The sequence below is a fragment of the Ovis canadensis genome, chromosome 10 (genome assembly GCF_042477335.2).
Source record: "Ovis canadensis isolate MfBH-ARS-UI-01 breed Bighorn chromosome 10, ARS-UI_OviCan_v2, whole genome shotgun sequence".
Lineage (NCBI taxonomy): Eukaryota > Metazoa > Chordata > Mammalia > Artiodactyla > Bovidae > Ovis > Ovis canadensis.
The window spans coordinates 33,919,203-33,936,010 of NC_091254.1; the positions used below are offsets into that span (position 1 = coordinate 33,919,203).

At 50.4% G+C, this 16,808-nt stretch overlaps 1 long non-coding RNA gene across 1 annotated transcript in view; it reads left to right on the plus strand.

The window, feature by feature from the left end:
• Window positions 1-3,110, plus strand: part of LOC138446517 (uncharacterized) — a 42,156-nt gene extending 39,046 nt beyond the window's left edge. The window contains exon 6 of the long non-coding RNA XR_011259373.1: window positions 1,182-3,110. This is a non-coding gene — a long non-coding RNA (uncharacterized lncRNA). The remainder of the gene's footprint in view (window positions 1-1,181) is intronic.
• The last annotated feature ends 13,698 nt before the right edge of the window (window positions 3,111-16,808 follow it).

Consider the following 16,808-nt stretch of genomic DNA (forward strand, 5'->3'; position numbering starts at 1 on the left):
CCTGTGTCTCTAAATTGGAAACATACAGATAAAAAAATCTCCAAACTCTTAATTTTTTAAACTGGATATTTTAGGAAATAAGATCTCTTGTTGCACAGAAACATAGTTTCTGGAAGTTCAGCAATTCCTTCAGCTTATCATAGTGCTACCATATTCAAATAGTTTTAAATTTAATATTTAAAAAATTTAAAAATAGTGTACACATTCTCATCTTAAATAAGATTATTTATTTGTATAAGTGCATAGAAGTATGCCTGCTATGATGGTCATTTAATACTGATGGTAAAGTCTGGGATCTGAAGAGATTTAAAAATCTTCTGTGACTTTCTATATTTGAATTATTTATAAATGAACATGTATTGTTTTTATGAAACCAGTAGAAACACTATCCTTAAAATACTATTATATACAACACTGCAAATACACTTAATACTACTGAACTGTACGTTTTTAAATTGTTAAGATGATAAATTTTACATTATGTGTTTTTTTAACTGTCTTTTTTTACCACAATTGAAAATAAAAAATATTGTTATAAAAGTTTTATATAAAATTGGTTCAGCCATTATGGCTTTCCAGATGGATTTTGACTATCTAAAGTTCTCCCCAAATCAACTTTTCCACCAAACATTACTCAAGTTATACCCTTCAAATAATACTCTGTATTTGCTTATATCTTATCTGATTTAGAGATCATTCACTGGCAGATGTTGTTATAAATATGCAAAATAAAAAGATGCATGTAAAAAGTAACTGTTGTATAACTCTATTAAATATCTTAGTGTTATAAGAATGTAAATATGTGTTATTTGATTTGTATATTTGGGAAGAAATCTTTTAATGATTTTTTTCTGATGGTTAAAATACATGCTCATTTTAGAAAATGCAAAAAAAAGGTAAAAATTACCATAATTACATAATATACTTAGGTATATTTTCCCCTCAGCCCATGAGGAGAAATAGTTTTATAACCTAAAAGATTTATCTGTACATTAAATTAAACATTAGCATTTCTGTGTGGTATTCAGTATTTTTAGTGGTTACAAAAATTCCATTAGATTGATGTACCTTGGTTTATTTTATAACTCCTTTACTATTGAATATTCAGATGGTCTCCTATCTATAGATACTGTTATAAGCATATATAAATCTTTGATTTCATATCTGATTTTTTTTTTCAGGATTGGTTCCTGTAAGTGAAACTACTGTATCAAAGATTTGGACATTTTTGACTCCAGAAAGGTAATATAGTAATAGATGGGTGTGTAAATTACATTCTTAGTAACAGTTATTAGCACTTATTTTCAGTCTCTGCCAATCTGATGGAAAGACTCTTTCTGTAATTTAGATAAAGTTCCATTTTGCTCATACACTCATATTAGTAACTTAACCATTTTAGGGACTTACAGTTCTTTATAGAGCCTTGCCAAGATATTGAAGAAAATATATTTTGTTTTTGGCTTTGGCAGCATTTAAGACAAATTATATTTTGAACACACAGAAAGGTGAGGAAAAAGGAACATAAAAAAGGATCCAAATTATTTTACTTAATAAAAAGTAAGTTTGTATTTTTTTTTAGATACAGGAAAGTTTTATGATCGTCTAAGAAGCTTAATAGATATATAAATTGATTTTCCATTATAGACATGGAGAATACTGCTGCTTTTTACATTTCCATTAAATATATATGCAATTAATTATTTCTTGGGCACAAAGGAAGTTCAACACAGTACAAGAACATATTCTTGTACTATGTACAGGCCATATTCTGACCACAAAACAATGCTCTGTGATGACCTAGATGGCTGGGATTGGAGGTAGGGGTAGGGTGGAGGGAGGTCCAAGAGGGAAGAGACACATGTAGTCTTCAATTCTTAATGTAGTAGTAGAGCAATATTACTATCAACCAGCAACATCGTGTTTTATTTATGGAAATCATTGAATTTATTGCTTAAGGTGCCATTTTTACTACAGAACTTTTCAGAATGCTTCGAAATACTTAGTCTATAAGGTTAAGAAAAACATTCATTGGATAACTACTTTGAAATAATTTCCACAACCCTGTCTTCATTCAAGAGGCCTAGAAACAGACTGGCTCACTTCCAACTTCCTTACTTGTTATCTTTGCTATGAAGTCATTCTATAGATAGGTTAATAAGCATTCTGGCATACAGCAAAATTGCATCTGTGAAACTATATGGCACGGTTTGGCTGGGGTTGTTCCTCCTTCGGAACTGTATTACGTAATTTTAAAGTGTTTACTTAAGCTCCTTTGGGCTGCCTCCATGGTAGCTATGAAGTCACTGAGAATTAGGAACAGTTTGGGGCCTGATAACAAAGTCTATTAGTTTAATGTGAACACTGTCAATTTTTTTTTTTTATCATTGCTGTATAAGGAAGTTTAAAAACAAAGATATTGATTCATTTTATTTTTTAAAAGAGCTTGCTACTTCAAAAATTATGAAATATAACACAAAGCAATCATAAATGTACATTTGCTCATTACCTAAATGTGCTTATTTTAAAACTTGTAATGAATTCACAATGTGATTTTGACCCAATAGAACTATAAATAATTATGCAAAATTACCAAAATGTATAGAGCACAGACTTTAGCAGAGTATGAATTATTAAAACAGCCTAAGCCTTCTCTAAGTCATAAAGGAAGTTTTCTATGAGAACATCAAAGGTATATAAACTGTAATAATATCAGCTTTGGGAGAATTTAAAAAGATACCAGGTTATAAGAAAAGACTATTTTATCTTGATTGAATACAGAAAGGTATTTTCAGTTCCTTAGAGAACTCTTAAGCTCCTTTACCAACCAAATAACAGTATGTCATGCAGTTCAGGCAGTAGGCATTGTAAAAGTGAAAGAAGAGCTATTCAAATTTTGTATGGTAATAATCAAGTTTTATATCAATTCAAGGAAACATGCAGATTCTTATACCTAAAATCTCAACCATCACTTTAGAATTATACTGAATTTTATGAATCAACAAGCCCAAGTAAAAAAGATCCTGATATCTAAAAATGTATAACCCTTTTTAAGAACTGTCATTCTGTCTTAATTATATAACATGAATTTATTATAAAATTACTTAATGGAATAATCTCCATGGCATTTTGCTTTTAAACTTGGAGAAGTCACTGATGGTCTTGCAATGAGCTAGTAATATCCAAAGTCAGGGACAGTTTAAGGAGGCAGTGGAAAACTTTTAGGACCTGATCATGTCTTTGAAAAGTGCAGCCACTGGGAGTGTCCTACCTAGCTTTGGAGAGACAGGAGTCTGTATATGGAGGCCTGACCTGGACGGGAGGGAATGGTCATGGAGGAGAAAAGGGGGAGAAGATTATGAGATTGCCCACTCAGACTGGCTCTCAATTAGCTTTGCTGTAATGATGAAATACTTGGATTTTTATATTCACTTCTAATATCAAAAAAGGATATTTGTTATGTTTAAACAGTTTTTATATACAACGTGTTGTTTAAATCTGTTTATCTGAAGTTAAAATGTGTGGTGATTTTAAACACATGGCAAATTCTTTGACGCTCTTCCCAGTAAAAGGCAGAGTCTGATTCTCCTTCTAGAATCTGTATGGCTTAAGTGATACGCCTCAGAGGAACAGAATGTGATGGACAGGATTTCTAGGATTAGGTTCTACAGCTTCACTTGGCTCTCAGTCTTGGGACCCTTGGAACCCAGAGCCATGCTGTGAGGAAGCCCAGACCACAAGGAGTGGCCATGTGCAGGTGTTCAGGCTGAAAACCCTAGCTAAGATCCTAGCCATCTGTGAGCAGGGATTGCTAGATGGGAAAGTGAACCGCCTTCAGATGATGCAAGCCTTTAGCCTATGAGCTGCCCCAGCTGACTCCCTGTGGGCAAGAAACAAGCATCTTGCAGAGCCCTACCCATAACTGCATATTCCTCAGCAAGTGTTGGTTTTAAACCATTACGTCCTGAGGGTGGTTTGTTTTGTATCTGAGTTTCTGCTTCCATTAAATCTCTAGCTCAGGTTAGCTGTGACAACTGGGAAACCTTTTCCCCTCACTTTTTGTTGTTTCCCTAGCCAGACTGAGATCTTAAGCACTTCTGGGTACTGTGTATGATTAAGTGTGGTTTTGAAGGGCCATGAGAAACAAATACCACCCTTATGGGAATTCATTCTAGCTCACGTCCCTTTCCTTGAAGGTCTGGTGGTTGAGCAGGGCAAAAACAAAGCTTGATTCCATCTGTCTCTCCTTTTCTTCTTCTCTAGCTATCCACAGTTTTTAAAAAGAGAGGAAAGCAAGATTTTATCCTCTCCTGCCCTTGTCTCCCTTCTGAATTCAAATCTTTGGGAAGGTGCTTTCTTTTTCACTGGAAGGGTACACAGCCTTTTCAGTGGATTTTCAGCCACAGCTTTTCATTCCTTTTCAAGGAAGCAAAACAGAGTTCCTCCTCCTGAACCAGAGGCCCATTTCTCCTCCCAGTCCACAGCCCAGACCAGAATGGGGATCCCTTGATCTGGCCCGTCAGTCACTTTCCCATTCTACCAGCTGTTTCAAATTAGCTTTCTTGAACCCCTCTCCTATCCCCACTGCCACTAGGTATACAGCAGTGGTCCTAGTTGATTCTTAGATCACAGGCTATTTTATTTTCCATCTTCCTGTCTCCAGGACCCCACCTGGTGTAATCTTTTGAAGGACCTGTATTCTTTTCATAACTGACCATGCATTTCCATTAAAAAAATGAAATCCTTTTATGGTTTTCCCTTTTCTGTAGGTTTAAATCCTGAGGCCCAATAATCATTTACACACAGAATAAACACTTGAGATTGTATGCTGAATTGTAGTAGAGGTTACTCTGGAGAGAGACCAGATTGCTTTCCCTAGGTTCTCAAAAGGGTATTCCTGCCCCCAAAAGCTAAACACTTGTAGGTCTTAAGCTACATTCCAAACTCCCCAGCGTGGACTACAAAGTCTGTGTGACCTGGCCTTTCATCCAGCCTCCCTTCTCCCCCTTTTCACAGCCCACCCATTCTTACTTGGCTGTAGTTGTTCACTACAGGCTTTGTACCTGCTACTTTGCTTGTTCAGCTTGGGAAAACTCTTTCCTTAGCTGGTCTAACTTCTGCCCATCCAGGAAACCGTCTTCTTTTAAGAAGCACCTCAGGTCAGCTACCTACAGGAAGCTATTCAGGCTAAGCAAGCTGGGTGTGAATTCCTGCCTCCCTAAAGCCAGGCTAGCAACTGCTCTTTCTCTTAGCGTCTGCCTCTTGGATTTCCAAACTAGGGTGGAGGTGGGAAAAAAATAAAACAGTGAAGTAAAACCTGTAAAACAAGCAGTGACTAATTGTTTGTGCAGCACTTACACTGAACAATCATCCCAGGCTGTAGTATACACTTTTGTAGTGCTTTCTTAGGAGGGAGAGATTGGGTTGCAAACGTGTAATTTATATTTGCCCCAGAGTTTTGACGATAAATACAACAGACACCTTCCTGTTAAGACAATTTCCTACAGGAATTTTCCGCACCATCCCATTTTCCTTTATCTTATGCCCAGCCACCAAATGGTGTTATGTATTTAACAAATACTGAAATTAATAAATATAGTTCTGATATCCTGCTATCTACTAGGATTGCTGGGTCATTTATCTGAATTGTTTCTCCTTGGTTCACGCAACATCACCGCCCCCAAAAGGTCTAACACATCGTGAAGTGTCCTTAAAATTCTCCACCTACCCAGGAAGACGCTCCTACTTTTTGAGATACACTGTGTACTTGTGAGGTCTGCTTTCTCTCACAGCACAGGCTTTTTAAAGTCAACCCTTGACTCGTTCAGAAAAAGTTAAGGCTTAATTGCTGTCTTGAAACAGAGCTCTTTTCCCTCCTAGGGCGGACGGATCTGAGAGAAGTGTATTTCCCTGCTACTAACGAATCAACTTATAAATAGCGCTTACCGCGCTGAGTCACCAAAACCCGGAGTTTCCCCAAATAGCTTTATAACGACTGCTGGAATCGAGTGCTCCGGAACGGTGACAAACGCCTGTCACACACCCGAGAGGCTGGACGCTAGGCTTGCGCCGCCGAGCGGGGTCTCCAAACACCCGGCTTTCGGAGAACGCGGGCACGGCAGCCTATGTCCCAGCCTGGAGTTGAGAGTCGGACCTCAGGAGCGCGCTGGGCGCTCTCGGGACGCGGCCAAGACTTGGCCTTGACCGTCCGGGGCCGTCCCCGCCCCCTCCGGAGCTGGGAGCCGCAGGGGGCCGGCACCAGCTTCCGCGCGGAGCCGCCCGCCCGCTCACACAATGGGGCGCGTCGGGGGAGGGCGGCCTCAGCCACCGCTCTGGGCCCGGGCTCCGGGCAGCTGGGGATGAAGCCAGGAGCTGGGGCAGCAACGAAAACCCCCTCCACCCGTCTCCTGCCCGCCCACTCCCACACTTCGAAATGGCTGCAGCCGCCGCTTAGGGGGCTGGGGGGGGGGGGGAACGGAAGTGCCACCCCCTGCAGTCAGGGGATGGTGACGTCATCCCTACTGTCAGCCTGTAGCGGGGGCGTCTGCCCGTCACGTGACCCCCCGCTCCTAGCCGAACCCCGCGCGCGCTCGCGCGCGCTCCCTCCCCCACCAGCTTCTCCCCACCTCTCGCCCTCCCCGCTCCAGCGCGGCTGTCAACAGCGCCAGCTCCGCCCCCTCCCCCGCGCCCAGTGTAACCGCCACGGCGGCGCGGCGAGCGCTCGCGCTTGGGTCCGGGCGCCCCGGAGGAAAGCGTTGCCTTCTGTCCTCACCTCGCCCCCCTCCCCTCAGTCGCCGGCGCGGCGGGTCGCGTGGGCACCGGAGCCAGGAGTGTGCGGTGGCGTGCGGCGACAGCGCTTCTCCACTCAGCCCTCCCACAGCAGCTGCGCGGGACGAGGTGGGGACGCTAGGTCCGAGCTCCGAGGGGGCGAGCTGGGCTCAGCAGCCCCCTGGTCCTGGCGCGTCTTCCCTGGGGGTTCGGTATCCCAAGCAGGAGCTGCAGCAGGGAGCCCGCCGTCGACCGCTCGCTCGCCCGCCCGCGCCCCCGCGGCGCTCCCGCCTCCACTCTCCTCGCCGCCTGGGCGGCGCAAGCTAGTCCTGGCTTCGTCTCTGGCCGCGGCGCGGCCACCGGCTGTACGACGAGGGGGGCCAGGCGCTGACCGTCTCCGGAGCCCCTCGGCCACCCCGCCGTGCACTGCTAGGCTTCCAGATTGGGTGGCTGTCACTGCTGCGCCTCGCTCTAATTTTTTCCCCCTTTATTCCCTTCTAAAAGTAGAGGCTTGGGGGAGGGAAGAGAAAACCCAGTGTAGAAAGGGGGCGGTGCGGACTGACCTGTCAACGGTGGAGGAGGAAGACCCTCCGATCCGGGCGAGCTCTCGAGCCCGCGCAGGGACCGGAGCCCTGGGTTCGCGCGGAGAGGCGCGGCGGCGGCGGCGGCAATGCCTCAGCCAGGTGTCCCCCCTCGGCGGGGCCCGCGCTGCCGCGCCCGCCCCCTCCCCCGGGCGCCGCGCTCCCCGCCCCATCGCCAGGGACCAGGGAACCCCCCAGCTCGATTTTTTTGTGCAGTTTCAGCAAAGCTCCGAGGAAGTTGGTCCTTTTGTTCCACTATTTATAGATTGCGTCAACATTGCGAAAAGGAGAAGGCGGAGCGGTGGCCCCTCCCCCCTCCCCTCCTCCAGCCGGCTCCTGGGAGAGAAAAGCCCCAGCACACGACCTAAGTACACAGCGCGCCAGCCGCCCGCCCGCCCCCGGCCTCCCGCTCGCCGCCTCCCCCTCCTCCCTGCCCGGGCCAGAGCGCTGCCAACCCCGTCACGTGCCCGCCCGGGAAAACCAGCTCCCCGGGGCTCCGCGCCGCCCCCCAGGCTCCGTGGCGGCGGCCGCCTCGCTCAGCTGTGCGCCTGGCTCCTGGGCTCCAGCCAGTGACCCAGGCGTCGCGCACAGCGTGGGCACCCGCACCCTAGTCACCCGGGGTCCGCGACTCTCGAGAGTGCTCGCCAGCCATCGGCGCTTCCGCCCTCCTCAAACCTCCCCGCCACCACCACCCCGCCCGATCTCTGGAGCGCCACCGCCCCGGTCGCCGAGTGTGCGCGCGTTCGGGCCTCGCTGCAAGCTGGGGGCCTGACTGGGCCCTCGCGCGGCCGCTTCCCCAGACGAGGGGATGCCAGTCCCCCTTTCCCTTTTTCTCCCCCGCACGATCGGCTGCGGGCGGGGGACCGAGGGACGCCGGGGTGGCTGGCGGCCGCCCGAAGGCTGGCGGGCGGAGCGCGGGAAGTACGGTGCGGCCGTTCCGAGACGCGCGGAGACGCCCTGCCTCCTCCGCAGGTGCAGCGGGGCGTCGCGCGAGCTCAACTTACTGCCTCCCGGACTTCTGCGGACCGAGGAGTTTTGCAGACCTGAGCCGCCGTGGGGGTACTGGAGTTTCTGAGGAGTTACTGGAAGCTAGATCTGTGACAAAAAACATTTGAACTTTCTTCTCAAACCTGATGACGAAGTGATAGGCCCCGGCATACTCCCCGAAATGAAACTGAGCTCCCTTGCTGGCCTAAAGCTTCTGTTCCTGAGCTCGATGTAAACAAGGAGGGCGGTCAATACTAGAGGAAGGCCTTATTAAAAAAAAAAATAAAACAAGTGCAAGTAGCTGGTTTGAGTGTAATTTACCTTCGCAGCTTCCGGTCATTTCCCTTAGTGATTTATTTAGATCTTAGTTTAACTTTCCAGAGTCGGAATAAAAATAATTTAGCCCTTCAGATCACGGGTGGAGAAAAGTTCGAACTGAGCTGGGACGAGTGCAGGAAACGCGTCGGACCTTTCCGGGCAGTTGGACACTGTGGTAAACAGTCTGCAAGAGTTATTTTCTAAGGAGTTTGGAGAGACTGTTCCCTCGCACTCACCCTCGTTCGGGCTCAAGTGCAGGCCGCCGGGGGAGGAGGGCGGGACTCTGCCCCGGCCCTTGCCCGGGAGCGGAGCTTCCGGGCCCTGCGTTGGGCGCGTGCAAACCTAGGAGAGCTTTCGCACGGGCCACTCGGGGCAGCAACAAGTTTACCTCTATTTGAGAAACCTTTCCAAGTTTGGCTTTTTTTTTTTTTCTTTAAGGGGGAGACCTTAGTCCATGAGTTCATCAGTTTAGGATACATGTGCTTTGCTCATCATTAAGAGAGAGGCGAGATAAAGTGAAGCGAGCCTGTGCAGTGGTTGCTGGGTTTTTCCAAAGCGCAGAGCTGAGTGGACGAGCAGCAAATGGGACTGGGCGTTGGTGCCCCCTCACACCTGATGGTACTCAGAGCTTGGGGTGGGAGCCGGATCCCGGATCTCGAAACTTCTCTCTCGGTTTCCTTCCAACTTAGTGAAAGGCTCCGGCCGCCCCTCTTCCGGCCTTTCTACCCTGCCTATTCGTCTGTATCTGCAAGACACAGTCCTCCTAAGCAGGCGAATTCGTTTCCGCGCCAACTTTGTTGCTTCAGTATCTACAAATCACGTTTCTTTACACGAAGAAAACAAGCCAGGCCTGCGGGCCCTTTTCGCCCATGCAAGGGACAGGGGTCCCAGGCCTCAGCCTGAGCCTCCCCCTCTCCCCGCCCAGCCTGGGACGGAACCGCGGTGTCCCCATCACTCTTGTCAGGACACGCGTTTTCCACCCCCATTTTGTTCTTCCGCGGTCGTCTCAGCTGCGGAGAGAAGGGAGCGAAAGCAAAACGAAAGCACCCGGGGCGCATCAGTCGCGGCGGCTTCCCTGAGCACGGCCGTGGGAGGTCAAGATCTGGGGTTGGGAGGCAAGAGTGGGCGTGGGGGCTGCGTGGAAACCGGGTGGCGGGTGGTCCCCGCAGGGCCCCCGGGAGCTGCCCGGAGCTCCATCGCTCCTCCTCCCCATGGGAAAGGCGTCCGCGTGTGAGAATATACCAGCCCCGAAGGGAAAGTTTGGCCTGGGTCTTGAGTTGAAACTCGAGACTGATTGGGACCGTGCGGAGGGGACCCAGAGGCCCAGGAGTGTGGCGCGGGGGCGAGCGTTGGCCCCCGGCGACTGATCCGGGGGAGAGGCCGGGGCGGGCGAGGGCGCGCGGAGGCCGCCGGGGACCGGAGGCCCACGGAATTGTCGCTCCACTCAGATTGGATAGGCCGCCCGCTTACCCGCAAAACCCAGAGTTCTTCGCCGTATAAAGACTTCAGGAAACTTTAGTGACAACCTCCGCGCCCGCCCCCCTCCCTCTCGGTAGTCACTGCGGGGACAAAGGCGGCCTGAGCAGATTTGGACAAGGCGCGGCCTCTGTGGGCGGCCTTCGCGGCCTCAGACTTCTTCAGTTAAGAAGAGGATGAGTATCTTTACGAAGTGAAGTTAACCACCCCCCACCACCACCCCTCACTGGTGACAGCCAGAGTCTGATCTGCTAAAAGGCGTCCCGTTCCCCCCACCTTCCCTTGCAATGAACCAACACGGGGAGAGTGGCCTGCAAGATGCTCACCCTGTCACTCGGGTACATTCGTCCCTGTCACTCGGGTACACTTATGTAGCCAAAAGCGCGAAAAGTCCCACCTTGCCCTAATAAACAACTAACTTCATTCTTGCCTGGCACCTTTCTTGTCGCAATAACTGTGGGTTTTGGCAAGTGTTAAAAATACCATTTGATCCTAAATGAGTCAAACGTGGAAACAGTTTTCTGTGCGAGTAGTTTGAGTCTGTGCTTTCTCTCACTGGCACCTAACACACGGCGCAGCCCACAGCCGTGACACCTCAACCCGTGCAGGGGCGCTTTCGCGCCGCACCTTTTCACTCCTTAAATAAGTAGACTTGGAATTGTGTGCTTGTGTGCATTGTTTAGGTCCTGCATCGCTGGTTATTCATTTCACCAAAAGTACTCAAAAACGGCTATACTTTTAAAAGATGCAAAATTGAATTATTATAAGCGAACCTCGGGAAGGCAGTCTTAATTTCCTGCTGATGTTATGCCGGTAATAGGCAGTAGGCAATCCCAGACTAATTATGTTCGTTTTTATTCCTTTCCTGTTCACCACAACTGCAAATACCAGAAAGTTCTGTGAAAAACATGGCCCACTCCACCCAAATTTCTTTATACAATAATGAGAGGAAACTTGCAGGTGAAATAGACCCGTAGGCTATTACTTTGGGAAGGAGTCTTCTATTTCTTAAAAAAGAAAAAAAAAAAAAAGCAAACTCAGCAAAAGCTATTTTTTGACTCAACAGGGTGATTAAAATGCCTGCTTTCACCATGCTCGCCCTTTGGTTTCATATGTGGCCACTGTTCTCACTTTCTTGCAAGTTTCCCCCCTTGTAACTTATTTCTGTGAAACAGAGATTCCATCAGGTTATCTTGCTAAACTGGGCATCTATAATCTTTTATCCTCCATCTCACTTCACACACGGCTTTGAAAGCCCGTAATTGTCTTTACTTCGCCACCCCCCCCCCTTTTTTTTTTTTAAATTAAATCTACGCATTCGCAAACGATGCTTTGCCTGGGCTAGAGTACCTAAAACGTTACCCGCCCGGGCAGTCCCTTGAGGCATCGAAACTCCAACCTTGCGCAGGCCACTGGAACCTGCACCAGAAACCTCGATTTGGAGTCCAGTTTGGAAACAAATCCGTGCTTTTCGCGGTGAAATGGGAACTTGCCCAAGCGATGCATCTGGCTTTAGATTTTATGGGGAATATGATCTGGAAAAGGGAACGCCTGTTTCAGGCGCGGCAACGTGCCCCGCGCAGATCCCCCGGGGCTCCCTCATGCTCAAGAGCGCGCGGGGCCTCGACCCGCAGGGCCTTAGCCAACCTCTGGGCGCCCGGGTTTGGGTGAGCCCCACACCCTGGCTTTCTCCCTTTCCGGCTTCGCCTGGGGTCGCTCTCCGCGGCTGACGAAGCTGTTAGACCCAAGGAGAAAGTTAAGAGACTGAAGATCAGATGTCCTTAAAGGGGCTGGGGAAAGGGAGAGGCTCTTCGCCGTTAGTGCCGAGAACCTCGGATACCCCGCGCTCGCCGTGAGGCGAAGAAAACTGTCCTGGGGGAGCACCAGTGTTCCCGAGATTTTGCCAAAGTTTGGAGAGCCCGGAGGTAGCGTGTCCCCCACCCCCGCCCGCAACCGGGTTGTTTCACAATCCCCTCCCGGCTGCCTTAGGCGAGGGCCCGCGCGGGTGGGGCGGGGTAGGGTGAGGTGGGGAGGATGGGTTTCCTCCGTTTCCGCCCCCTCCGCAGCGGAAACGTCGAAGGGGTTAAAATGGCGCGGCGGAATGCGCGCGGGGAGAGGTGCCAGTGTTCGGCCCCGACGGGCGGGAGAAATGGGGTGAGGGTGTGGGATCCCCGGAAAGGGCCGGGAAAGCGGGCACCAAGGGGAGGTGTGAGGCCCGAGTGTTTGCCATTGGGGGTTGGTTTCAAGGCAGTTGCCGATCGTAGTGGGGACCTGAGCGGCACTAGGGAAGTTAAGCAATGGTTAGTGCCCGTCTTGGCCCGCCCTCGGGCAGGGTTATGTCAGGAAAGCGTCCTGGCACCGAGCTCCGGCCCGAGGAGACGATACTCCCCCTCGCGCGCACTCCGCGAGCGGGGCCGGGCGGGTGCGGAGGGGCGGGCGGTGAGCCGCGCGAGCCCAGGGCGCTGAGGTCGGCTAGTCGCCTTCGGAGCGGGCGGCGGCGCTTCTCCAGTCTACGTGGAAAAAAATAAAATAAAACTACAGAAGCACCCCTCCTCGGCAAGCGGCCCTTTAGCCCTGGAAACGAAGATAGAAAGGGACTCAGGGAACCGGAGAAGCTCAGTATAGTACTTCCCAAAGTTTCCAGGTTTGTCCAGCGACTGGGAATCCTGAGAGCTCTCCAAGAGTTGAGCCCATTTCCCCTTCCAGAACAAAACTAGAGCGTTCCTCCGGAGGAAGGCTGCAGTTCAGGCCCCGCGGGGAAGCCGAGCAGCCCCCGCCGGCTGACTTCGGGCTCGCTTCTTCCTAGGACAGCGGGGAGCGCCCTTTCTGAGCCGCCCCGGGCGGCAGGCGCGCGGCTCGGGGCGCGCTCGGCGCTGGGCCCAGCTGCGGGCTCGGACGTAACGGCAGGAAACTCCTCGTCCCGTTTTCAGTCTCCCAGTCAAAACATTTGGCTGAATCTCGAAGTAACTTTTTTTGATAGTCCGGAAAAGAAGCACGACAAATAGACTCACCATCGAGCCTTGCGTCAGCGAACCATTTCCCCTGGACTACAGTGAGATTGGTTTTTTCATTAGTTGCAAGAACTGAATTTTTGATGATTTACCTGCCTGCTCAGGCTCCTGGGTGTATTCTCCTCCCCTTCATTCCCACTTCATCTGGTTGTCAACTCGGTTCTCTCTCTCTGTCTCTTTTTTAAAGCTCCTGATACTCAACTTCATCATATCCTTTGTAACACACGAAGCCTCTAGTCTAACTCAGCCTCTGTCAATGGTCAGTGTAAGCCACAGTGTTTGCGTCGTCCTTACAAAACGAGTCATGTTTTCGGTTCCTTTGATCCACAGAGACGGAAAAGTGTTGGTTTGCCTGTTTCCCTCCCCACCCCTCATTGCTTTCAGTGACGGCGCTCTCTTCCTAGTTACAAGTTCCCTCTCCTGCCAAACATAATAAAGATTTCTTTATTTTTACACGGACCTAAAGAGTTAGGAGAAATTCGGTGAGTGCTGACTCACCTTTACTCCCCCTCCCCCACAGGATTAGCACTAAACGATGTAATCAGTTAAACCAACAGACTTTAATATCATTAAACATGGATCTCTCCATTAACCTTGGCAATTATATCACTTCGAAGAAGGAAGTAATAAAAACGAAATTCTTGCGAATAAAATAAAATTATGGAAGCTGTCCACTTGAGGTCTTGGATGCAGAAGAAAGGGTTTGGTCTTTTTGAAAAGAGCACCTATTGATCAACAATTATTACTATGAAATAAAATTTGTAAAGCCAGTTCTACCAGGGTGTCTGCGCATAGTAGGTACTCAATGAGTATTTCATCTTCTTTTCTTCTGCACATCCTTGGAAATTTTGGCAGGAGATACAGACTTCCCAGTGTCTAAGGAAATTATGCTCAAACTTCACTTCTGGTTCATGTAATCTCCACTCACTCAAAAAAAAAAAAAAAAAACCCTCACAAAATTTATCCAGAGAACTTTAACAGCTTATTAAAACTTAATGGAAATAGCTAGACAAAATAAAAAGTATAGTGATTACATACGTATAAATCCGAAACATTAAATTATTTCGAACTTTCTCAGTGGCCGTAATAGGCAAACCATTACCATTCGATTTCGTTTACCGATTTCTACAGTAAAAACGAAAATTGTGGGCTCCTGCTCATTTCTCGCGTTTCTGCTAGAGCAGCCTTCACCCACACACTGATCTATCTCGACCTCATATTTTTCATAGCGCAAATTTTACCAGACGCTGCTCGGCTATTCACTTTTAAGACTTGTGCTCTCTTTCTCTCTTTAATTAAAAAAAATAAAATGAGAAAATAGAGAAGGAGGCTGTAGCACTCAAGGGCGGAGGAAACCCACCTGCCCGCACGTCCCTCCCGGGTGTCGGACTCTCAGGAGGAGAGTCGCCGGGAGCGGCTGGCGTTGGAGATCTCGCCCGGTCATCTGGTCCGGGCATATTTTCTTTGAGTCCCATTCGCCCGGAGTCAACAGTCACGTCGTAGTGAGTTTCCTAGCAAGTTTGCACTGCTCTTTAAACAACAGAGAATTCCCGCATGTTCGTCTACGCTTTCAGGCTCCTCTTTCAAATTGTTAAGTATTTTTAAAAAGTGTTCCGAGCAGCCCTTTGGCCCTTTCTCCTACATGATGACGAGGCAGGTCACGACGAGTGACCTTGGTGTCTGCGGCAGGTCTCAGCCTTCTGGAGCCGGGCTGCCCCGTCGGCGGAGACAGAACCCGGGCGCCGAATTGGTCCATGGCTCGCGCCGAGGTGAGCGCGTGGGCACAGCGTGCGCTTCTCCAGCGCTGCGCCCAAGTTGAATGCGCCGCGCGAGAGGAAAACTTGGGGCACCAGCCTCTTCTGACAAGCGCTCGGGGCTATCTGTGGAGAGACCTAGGGGCGCGGTCGTGCTTGGGGACCAGGTCTTTACTTTTGAGATCTATATAACTCGTTCTAGAAAAATACCCCGTACGGAAGCCCACCATACAAATACCTCCCCGACTTGCCCTCCAGTGGTCTGCAAGCCCCTCCCCTGCACCTGGGTTCCCGCTCGTGCAGAGCCCAAGGCGGGCCGCTGAGGTCACGTTAAGTTCAGAGCCACGGATCCAGGTCAGATCGGATAAAACAGATTTGTAGTCCGGCCCGGAGCTGCTGTCTGGGGCTCAGCCCCGTACCTACTCAAAATCCTTCCCAGAGCATAGCAGTTGATGGTTACTGAACTTTGCGCAAACTGGACGCCGCGCCTGAAGGGCCGGCGGGGTCACTGGCTGGCCTTCGCTGGGGTGGACAGGTCCTTACTGCTGCAAACCGAGACGTGAATGGAGCCCCCATGCTCCACCACCCCCGCCGCCCGGAATAACTCCAGGGCTCTCTGGTTTGGAGGGTCATGGGGTCGGGCGGGCCAGGGCTCCCAGGACCCCGGGGGTCCCGGCCGGGCCTTTCACTGAGGGGCGCGGGGCAGCGGGGACGGCGTCGCGCGCGGAGCCGGGGTCACAGAGCAGCGGCGGCCGAGGGCAGCCCATGCGGGCTCCGGCGCCGCGGCGAGGTCGGAGGCGCTTCCTAGCTCGGCCTGGAGTGAGAGGCGCGCAGGGGGAACCGCTTGTCGAGCTTCGAGGCGCAGGCCAGTCTGGAGAGGAGGGGAAAGAGGGGCGGGGAGGCGCTCTCTGTTCCCACGGGTCGGGAGAGTCAGCGGAGACGCTCGGGGTGAGGGTCGCAGGAGCGTCAGAGTTTGCAGCTGCCACGCGGGGCCTGGCCCGAGCTACCCCGAGGCGCTCCCAGCCCTGGCGACGCGGCCTCCGCTTTCGGGGTGCGGGCCGCAGTCTGGCCGCGGGTCGTCCAGTCGCGGCCGACCTGGTTCTCAGGGAGGCCCCTGCAGATGGCCGGACGGCAGGGAACCCCCAGGCCCCGGCCTAGACGCGGAGAATTCACAGGGGTATTTCCAGGCCCCAGCGGCCTCTGGGTAGGGGTTAGTTCAGAGTCAGGTTTCTGCTTCCACCAAAAAAGAATGACAAAAGTTTCCCAGATCTGCGGTGAACTCCAGGCCGACTGCTTTCTTAGGATTCTCTAGGTATTTTTGCCTGTAGAAGTGAATTTGAGCCATTCCTCTTTAACCTCACGTGAGCTGGCCACAGGCCTGTTCACGCTTCGCCCCCTGTTAGGTCTGTTCCTCCTTCTTGGGGCCTTGTGTGTCCCACAGGCTGCTGGGCCTGCGGGGGAGGTCCCGCACTGCTACTGTGCGGGAGGTGCGCATCTCTGCCAGAGGTCTGATGCGAGTGAGAGGCCTACCTGGAAGACAGCAGGGAGGCATGGCAAGGAGGGGGAGGCCCTGAGCTGTGTGTGCAGGGCTGGGGGTGGTAAGGGCAGCCTCCTCCCTGAGAAAAAGAGGCCTGTGGAGCTTTGCTGCTTGGACTAGGAAGACAAGGTGGATATGCCCAGTCTAAAGGTGGGTGGGGCGAGGCCCCACCCAGCTCCCAGAGACCAAACCAGGATGGCAAATCTCTATTTTCCTGCTGTTTCTTGTATTTTAATCCCTTCTGTTTTCTGTTTACTTTTTAGTCAAGTGTTTCTGAAAATCTTGCCAAAAAGGATGTCATTCGTTTAAACAGATAGTTATTGAGAGCCTACTATATGCCTGGAGCAGAAATGGGATAATGAATAGGACAGTTCCTGTC